Source organism: Gossypium raimondii, chromosome 13 (genome assembly GCF_025698545.1).
Source record: "Gossypium raimondii isolate GPD5lz chromosome 13, ASM2569854v1, whole genome shotgun sequence".
Classification (NCBI taxonomy): Eukaryota; Viridiplantae; Streptophyta; class Magnoliopsida; order Malvales; family Malvaceae; genus Gossypium; species Gossypium raimondii.
In genome coordinates this window covers 28,060,566-28,070,736 of record NC_068577.1, presented here as the reverse complement: position 1 = coordinate 28,070,736, position 10,171 = coordinate 28,060,566, and the positions used below count along the sequence as shown (strand labels likewise).

Genomic DNA, 10,171 nt, shown 5'->3' with positions numbered 1-10,171 from the left:
AAATTATACCATGAATTTATCATATTTTTAAAATTTAACCCCTAACTGATAATTTCATCAAAAATTCATTAACAAAAGTTGTTTATCTAACAACAACCATTCATTTTCTATAATTAAACATCAAAACTCATATATATTCAATAATGGAAAAACCCTAACCTTTTAACAATTTTACAAATTAGTCCCTGGGCTAGCTAGATTAAGCTACAACGACTCCAAAAACGTATGAATCATTAAAAACGGGATCGAAATTCACTTACATGCATTAGAAAACCCTAGCCAAATAGACAAGATCCTTCCATGGATTTTTCACCGTTATTTTTGGTGCAAAAAGATGAACCAACAAAATGACATTTTTGTTTTCATTATTTTACTTAGTTTATTTTATTAAATTACAACTTTAACCTTAATTAATAACCTTTAAAACCATTAAATAAGTGTCCATATTTGTCCACTAATAATAATACTGGTCTAATTACCAATTAAGGACTCATACATGAAGGTTCTATAGCTATTTAATACTTTTACCTACTAGAACACTACTTTTGCACTTTACTCGATTTAGTTCTTTTTATCAAATTGAGCATGTAAACGGTAAATTTTCTTAATGAAATTTTTATATGGTAATACTATCATGCTTTAGGAAATAATAAAATAATAATAAAAGAATTTTTTTGACTTTGGATTTGTGGTCCCAAAACTCATTGCTCGATTTCACTGAAAGCAGGTTGTTACACTCTTTTAATTGAATTGAATTGAATTTTTATTTTATTTTTAGTTTATTATCATGTATTTATTGTTATTATGTTAGTGTATTAAATTATTTTTATTTTGTAATTTTATTTTATTCTATTTTGTTTCCTTTCACGAGATTATTTTTATTGTTTCTTTTATGATTATTTTGTGTTTATTCTTTATTGAGTAGTTCTTTATGAATTTCCTTTGATTAATTTACTATATTTTCTATTATTTTTACAATACTTTGATGGATAGTTAATAATTACATTTTTAGAATTTAGGTTTATATATATATATATATATATGCAACTTGTTTTAGAATTTGGATTTTTAATATAATTTAGATTTAATTGGAGTTTGGTATTAATTTTGGATCTTATTTAGATTTATTATTATGAGATTTTATATTTTAGATATTTTAGGTTGGGTTAGATTTCAATTTTAGATTTTAAGTTTAAATATTCCTTTATTTCATTTTTAGCCTTGGAATTTCGAATTTTAAGTTTTAATAAATTTAATTAGAATTTAGTCTTGAATTGAATTTATTTTTTAGCCATAGGGTTTAGATTTAGGTTTCAATAGATTTTATTAGATTTTAGTTCGAATTTAGGTTATGGATCAAATTTATTTATTTTTATCCCTAAGATTTATATTTTGGGCTTTAATATATTTAATTAGATTTTAGTTTAGAATTTAGGTTATGAATATTGATTGGATTTTTTTTTTTAGAATTTAGATGTTAGTTGGTTGTTGCAGAGCCTTAATGTTTTTTTGAGCTATAGTTTTAGTTTGTCCCTTTCAATCCCTTTTTCCCCCTCAACCTTAATTTCAAGCGATTTCACTTAGCTAATGGAGAGAATAAATAGCAAGAAGATCAATTCAAGGCCTCCTCTATAGTTATTCTTGGCTAGTACCAGGCTCAATCGCCTCATGTTTCCATAGTTGATAATTCAACTGTTTGCTTGCTCATTGCATCTCGAATGGATGACTCTCCTTTTCAGTTTCTTTTGTTGAAGTATATTCGCCAAGGTTTAGGTTATATCTTTGCTTAAACAATGTGTTTTGTTGATCTAGTGTAATTTTTTTCTTTCTTATTGATTAAGCTATCAGTTTGAATTGTGTATGAGAACATAGGGCTTTGGGACCAAGGTGGATTTGCAATGCTTCTTCATCTCCTTGAGGAAGGCTACCTCATTGTTCCACTAATCAAATCTTTGGGTCCACCATTTCTATGTACCTTTTTAGCTATAGTTGGTTGCTGTAGAGCCTTAATGTTTTTCTTTTGTTGTTTTGGTCGAAGGTATGGTTGTTTCTTAGGTTTATAATATGCATATCTTTTTTCCAAGGTCTGTGTTGGATTTTAGTTTTTTTGTAGTTTGTCAAAGGATAACAATGGGATAATAGATCAATTAGAAAATTGAAGTATACGCATTTAATGAAATGTCTTATCCAAAATGTTTAAGTTTTATGTCTCCACAATATTTCTTATCCCATTTTTTATTAAATTCAACATGAATAAATCTTCATCAAATGGAATCTAATCTAACTAGTTTTAAGATTTTTTTGGTAATTAGAAGTACAAGGATACTAAAGATTGAACCCAAGTTTTCATGTCACTCATCACAAACATCTTGACAATAGATTGCATTCCATTCTAGAGAGTTTTATATGATAACAGTGCAATCATTCTTCACTTTCTTTTTTAAGGAACATTTCTACTACAAATGTTGATCTTTCTCAATCACTAGTTGACTAAGTATTTTTATATGTTTTTATCATAGGACGAACACCATTGCAAACTTTATTGTGAAATGTGTTCAATAGTAAATAATTTTTCTTGGCTATTAAAATTTTCCGAACAAGGAAGTTTTCTTGTAATTATAGAAATATTTATAACAATTTTGGCCTTTTCCTCAATAGGTATGTCTTTGTCCACTAACCTATTTAGGCATGTCTCCAATAATCCCTAAAAAAAATGTTTGGTGACATTTTATTTGTTTGTTTTTTTTAAATAATATTGTACTGCCATGAATTGAGCTACCTTATATATTTGCATTTTCATTAAAAAAATTTTTTTATCTTAGTTTCCAATTTTTATCTTAGTTTGCCAAGAAAGCCAACCTTATACTATAAGGCATTTCCCTAAGTAAATAGGGTATATCTTACTCTGCATCACCCCAAACTGCTGTCTTGGTAGCTGTGCTGCCAGGATATAGCTGGAAATGAACGTAACCCACACACTCATCCCATATGTTGTAGCTAATCCAAGTATGTTCGCTATACTCATCACTGTATTCAATGCCTCCATTGAAGTCAAGTACTTCAAACCATCAAGAAAGTTGTTTGCACTAGTTTTAACTTTGTTCGCAGCTTAGACTGCTTCTTCCATGGCCTTTTCATGAATGTTCTCCACTTGCTCTGATGTATTTGTCACTATATCATCCCCCATCGTCTTGGACATGCCTTTTACTATTTTCGCCACCTCCTTGGACTTATTAATGGACTCTTTCACGCTTTCTTTAACATCTTGTCCCTTTTGCACAACTGCCCCTTTTGTTTTGCCTAAAGCACCACCGATAGCTCTCTTTGTACAGTTTCCCAAGCCTTGTCTTTAGCCTTCTCTATCGCTTCATGTACGGCCCCTGAAGTTACTTGTTTAAGCTTGTTAGCTTCATGTGCAGTGTCTGAGACCTTATCTTTGGCTTTACTAAGGGCGGTGGCGGCCCTCTAAGTATATTTCCCGAAAGCATCACAGATAAGTTTCCTAGGTGAATGTCGTTCGGAGCCAGCTTTTCCTTGTGAAATGCCATGGCCAACGTTGGGAAGTGCAGATGCGACATCTTTCATAATTTCCTTGCCAAAATATTCCCCTTGGTCTGTTTGCTAGTGCAGCGACAAGGATGAGATTGAGAATTTGGTGTTATGTTTGCCATCTTAGTCATATTCAACAGCTATGACCCTATGGCCTTATTTCAGTATAACATCGTCCCTTCCGACAACAGTAACCATCGTGAGTGAACTAACTACAAGAAGACTCAAAACCAAACAATTTGTCATCTTTCTTTTAGATGGGGATGCTCAACCTGGCTTGCATTTTTCATGGTTTTAAAGAACTGGAAGATATGGTTTCAACTTGAGGAGGAAGAAACAATACGCATTGTGTTGGAAAAATTGCATATTATGGGAACTTTGAGGCATATTCTCAATAGGTAGCGGTGGAGAGTTCAATCATAAAATTATGGTTTCATATTTTACTCCATGAAACCTTTACAATGGTATGTCATATGCTCAAAGTGGTTGAGTGACGAATGAGAAATTGATGTTCAAAGTATGCTACATGGAAATATTTGTTGAGGAAAAGTAAAAGCTTAGATCCCACATTAGTTAAATACTTGAAGGGTGATTGAATGACTAAGCTTGGAACCCTGCCTCGCAAGCAGGACCCAATAGGGTTGGGGCACACCCGCACGACGTGGGCGATGCGAAGTGTCCGAACTGGTCGGGCTCAATAATAAAATTAATTCGTTGGCTCCTCTAATGGAAGATTTTGAGGATATTTCCAAAATTCCACCATACAAAATGCCTATAAAAGGCTATCAATTCTGAAGAATTTCTCCACGCTGATATCTTCTCACACCGAATTTATTTTGCTCCCAAATTCTTCTTTTCCTCTCCATATTTTCCAGCATTCTGGTGATAGAAAAAAGAAACTATTTGTTCGTTGATTGCTGCAGATATGCTACTGCTTTGATCATTGTGTTGTTGTATCATGGGAGACATTCGACCAATGTTTCTCCAAGTACCATAGGAGCGACCGAATTTGTCTTAAGGAAATTGTGTTAAATAGGCTTCGACATTTAGTAAATTCTCTATTCTTATTTTTTATTTCAACTTTTGTTAAGGTTTTTATTGGTTTACGTATTTGACTACATATATAATTTATTCTATTTATATTTCACGTTATATATAAATATGTGTTTATTTATATTTAAATATTTTGTTCGCTAATGTGTTTTGTCCAACAATCTTAAGATAGATCATTGTTTTATTTTTAAAATTCTCTAATCCAAGACGAACGAGACACTAAGGCGAAAAGAGAAAAAAATTATTCGAAAATAAAATTTTAAATTAAATAAAATCTATTTCAAGATTTTTTCCCGTCGTTCAACAGATTTTATTCTCTATTTTGATTTTTATTTCCAAACGAATTTTAAAACTAAATAAAATTTGTTTTGGGGTTTATTCCCGCTGTTTAACATATTTTATTCGATTTTGCTTCCAAATTAAAAGTAAATAAAATCTGTTTCGGGATTTATTCTCGCCGTTCAATGGATTTTATTCCAGTTTTTATTTTATTTCCAGACGGGAAATGAAACATAAATAAAATCCATTTCGAAATTTATTCCCGCCGTTCAACGGATTTTATTTCAATTTTGATTTTATTTCTAAAACAAGTATTAAAATTAAAATAAAATCTGTTTTGAGATTTATTCACGTCATTCAACGAATTTGATTCCAATTTTGATTTAATTTCCAAAAACGAGTATTAAAGTTAAAATAAACTATGTTTCAGGATTTATTATTACCGTTTAATTGATTTATTACATTTTGATTTTGTTGCCAAAACGAGAAATTAAAATTAAATAAAATCTATTTCGTGATTTATTCTCGCCGTTTAACATATTTTATTTTGATTTAATTATATAATTTTGTTTGAGATTTAATCTCGTTGTTTAACAAAATTGTTTTTGATTTTGTTACAGAAATTTAATTCTGCTGTTTAACAAATCAAAGGGAAATTTTTCTGTTTATGGTGACCTTAATTGTGGCTTTAAATTGTGAATTAAAAAGAAATTTATCAACGGTGAATTAAAAAGACAATATGAGAATGCATGTCTAGGATTGATTCTTTGAAAGACTAGTTATTTAAGCGTGCCGAGTGCACCACCTCTCTTTTAGGGTTACTGTAACACCCCAAACCCGGCCTAGACATTATAGCCGAATCTGGAAATGTTACGTAAAATAGCTATAAATCCAACTTTTCCTTATTTAAAAACTTCGTGCATCTTTGCTAATTAAAAATCCGTTTTATATGAAAACGTTTGTCATCCTTAATAGTTAAAATACATTTTTTAAGAAATTGAATAATTTGCAGTGGAAATTCTTAAGGCGTTATATTTTGAAAAACCGAGTTTGTTTTCTTAAAAACAGTTGATCGCAAAAACATATCTATTTTTCGAAATAAAATCATTTTATCATAGGTTATACCAAAACCCAAAAATAAAAATAAAAATAAAAAATGATAACAAACCCATACGTCTGGAGCGTCCAAAAATTACAAAACTCTCTTAAACCGAAAATTTAAATAAGCCAAATTATGTAAATAAAGTTTTACGAAATTGTGGACATATCCGAGCTCCCACCGCACTGACTCACCTAAGTCTAAGGATTACCTGAAAGTAACAAACAAACAAAGACTGAGTTTTATAACTCAGTGTGTAACTTAACAGAAACAGAATCACAGGTTAAATACATAACAGAACAGCTACTTGCGAATGTCTCATGCAGAATCAGAGTTACATCCAAATTACAATCCTACCCCCATCCTATTGTATAGGCCTGGTGGTGGTATAGTTTTATTAGTAGTAATGTTATCTTTTGTTTTTTTGTTTTTTTTTTAAATAAATGTAACTGTCTTATGTTAATTTGGATTTAGACTCAGTGGTATTGACCTTAAGCTTATCTAGCATATGATGAATGAATAACGTCTATTGATGCAAAGTACATAGTTTACCTGTGTCCCTTCACTACACCAAAACAGGCTTTTAGCGGCGCTTTTTTAGGCCTTTAGCGGCGCTTTTTAGCGCCGCAGATACTTTTAGCGGCGCTTTGAAAAGTGCCGCAACAGACGCCGCTAATGAATGCGCCGCTAACTTTAGCGGCGTTTTTAAAAAAATCGCCGCTAAAGACCTTGATCTTTAGCGATGCTTCTAGCACAAACGCCGCTGAAGACTAAGACCTTTAGCGGCGCTTTAGTGGAAGCGCTGCTAAAGATCAGGGTCTTTAGCGGCGTTTTTGGGACAAGCGCCACTAAAGATCAGGGTCTTTAGCGGTGATTTTTTTAAAAACGTCGCAATAGACCCTGATCTATGCGGCACTTTGACCACAAACGCCACGAAAGAACCTAATCTTTAGCGGCGCTTTCCCCTCAAACGTCGCAATAGACCCTGATCTATAGCGGCGCTTCGACAACAAAACGCCACTAAAGAACCTAATCGTTAGCGGCGCTTGCCCCACAAACGCCGCTAAAGACCCTTATCTTTAGCGGCGCTTTGACCAAAAACGCCACTAAAGGCCAACACCTTTAGTGGCGTTTTTTTTTAAAAAACGCCACAAATTTTGGCAGATTTGTAAATTAATTTTTTTTTATATTTTCAGCCCTCCTGTAAAAACAAATCAGAAGAAATCATATCTAAACCAGCCAAAAGTAATAAATCTATATAGTAAACAAATAAAATAATAAATATCAATAAATAAAATAAAATTCGTATTATTCTTACAAAAATGTTAAAAGTTAAAATGATAATTAAAAGTCAAAATCGAAGTATATTTACACGATAGTTTAAGACGGCACTTGCATGCATCATTGAAACATCTTCATCATACTCTGAAGCTGCTGCTGGAGTTCATCGAACTTTTGACGCTGCTCGGCTTCCCTCGCTGCAGCCTCTGCTTCCCTTGCTTTAGCCTCTGCTTCCCAACACACCATGTGGGGTATAAAACACCCACACAACCCTAAACACCACTTAGTGTCCTTACGACACTTTTCAAAAAAATCGTAGCAGTGCTGCCGGTATAATGACAACTTAATGCCTCAAATAGAAAACTTCCTCCACATAATACATAACCCGCCCCTTAGCCAGTTACAAATAGAATACCAGGTATAACAGAATAATGGATACCAGAATGTATATATCATGCGTGCTCGTATAACAGATATTGACCATGCTTATACATAAACGATCAAACATATCGCATCACAATACATGCATTTAGGTGTTTATTTACGTTAAATTTCATACTAATAAATTAACAGATTTCATGCTTTAAGGCTTATATAAAGACATACCGACCCCATGAAAGGGCCCACAGTCAATCGGGACGACTTGTATGACCCTAGGGAAAAATTTTGAAATCTTAGGCCCATACGCCCATGTGGCCCACACGACCCAAAATGGCCTAGGCTGTGTGTCACACAGCCGTGTGTTGCATACGGCTTATCACATGGCTTGGCACACGGCCGTGTGGCATCGATAGGCTCCAATTTTTGCTTTTGGCGTTCGCTATTTTTTGGGTTTTTCGTTACACACCTGACTATTTCCTAATGCAGATTCAATGCTAGTAATCCCAGAACCTTCATTGATGATTAACATAAGAAATTTTAATGATGATTCACGGGAAAAAACTAATAACGACCCCAATCAAACCAAATAACCCTTCATAACACAACCACACACACTTACTGATGAACGAGCATCCACTACACAAATTCTAAATTGTTGGAGGGTTGTCCACTGCCACTTGCACTACTCCTAACATGTAGTAAAATTTATACAATGTCCACTGCCACCAACACCTCTAGAAAAACAAATGCATAACAAACTGAACTTGAACACTTACCCTTGGATTTACTGTCAAGAATGACACCACTGCTTCAAAAATTAATTGCTCAACTTTTAAAGAAATTTCCCCAAACAAAATTAAAAGAATAGTCGAAAAAGCTGAAATCAAGAAAATTAAATTTTGGAATTGTGGGGGTTTGCAGCGTGCCTTAGGAAAAATAATAGAGGGAACATGGGCTATTTCTTTAGTTTTGTAGCTAAAATAAATAAAACAAAACAAAAAATAAAATGGAACTAATTTTAAAAAAAAGATAGATAAGTACAAAATAATTTAAATACTTTATTTATTTATTTCAAAACTAACCCAAAAGACATAATCATTCAAAATTAACCACTTGATTTCTTATTAATATATTTTGTTCACAAACTCGTTTAAAAAAAACAACTTTAAATTGTTTCGACAACAAAGCATATTTTATTTTAAATCAGATAAGCTTATGAACAAAATGATTGAATTGAGACTCGAACCCATGGCCCTAGCACACGACTAGAGCCCCTAACTATTGAAACAAATACGCGCTAATGACAAAACCTAACCACCATAACCACTAAAACCTTAGGGCATTACAGTTACCTACCTGGTGCATTGTTTTATTGTATTTTTTATTAGACCGTATAAACTTTTGTTTCAGGTTTTATAAGATTCCTGTCGCCTAGAAAAAGTTGATAAGTTTTCTAATTCTGGTTTTGTTTCTTAACAGAAAAATGGAGACTCTCACAAATTCAAACAATTCACAATCTGAAGCTTTGGTTCAAACACATTCTTTAATCCAAAACTCAGTGTTGCCTGTGGCAGCTGCTGTAAGCCACAACGAGAAACCTGCAAAATTCTTAGGACAGAATTTCAATACTTGGCAATAGAAAATGTTGTTTTATTTTTACCTTTGAACTTGGCCAAATTTTTGAAAGATGACCCTCCTACTGTTAAAGAGGGCGAAGTAGATGAAGTTACCGCTTTCACTACTGTTGAAGCTTGGAAACATTCTGATTTTCTATGCCGAAACTACATCCTAAATGGATTGCCGGATGCACTGTACGAAGCGCATAGTGTCAAACCCGCTGGTCGTTGGGGTTGGGGCACACCCGTAGGTCGTGGGCAACGTGAAATGTCCGGACCGGTCGGGCTCAAAATGGGCCTACGGATATTTTAGCCCAACATGAAACTATTTTTCCTCAGCAAACATAATCTGTTTATATAACAATATTTATCTTATTTTATTCAAATCAAATTGATTTAATTTTTAATCAAATTGATTTGTTAGCTCCTTTAATGGCAGATTTTGTGGATATTTCCAAAATTCCACCATAATAAATGCCTATAAAAGGCTATGAATTCTAAAGAATTTCTCCACAATGATATCCTCTCACAATGAACTTATTTTTCTCTCAAATTTTTCTTTTCCTCTCCATATTTCCCAACGTTCCAGTGATAGAAAAAGGCAACGTTTGTTCGTTGATCGCTACAGAGGTGCTATTGCTTTGATCATTGTGTTGTATCTTGGGAAACATTTGAGCAACGTTTCTCCAAGTACCATAGGAGCAGCTGAATCTATCTTAAGGAAACCATGTTAAACAGGCCTCAACGTTTAGTAAATTCTCTATTCTTATTTTCGATTTCAACTTTTGTTACAATTTGTATTAATTTACGTATTTGACAATGTAATTATAAATTATTCTATTTATATTTTATATTATATATAAACATGTGTTAATTTATATTTAAATATTTTATTCGCTAATGTGTTTTGTCC

At 32.8% G+C, this 10,171-nt stretch overlaps 1 pseudogene; it reads right to left on the bottom strand.

Moving 5' to 3' along the window:
- Positions 1–2,860: 2,860 nt before the first annotated feature.
- On the bottom strand, positions 2,861–3,747 carry LOC105781486 (uncharacterized; annotated as a pseudogene).
- Positions 3,748–10,171: the final 6,424 nt, after the last annotated feature.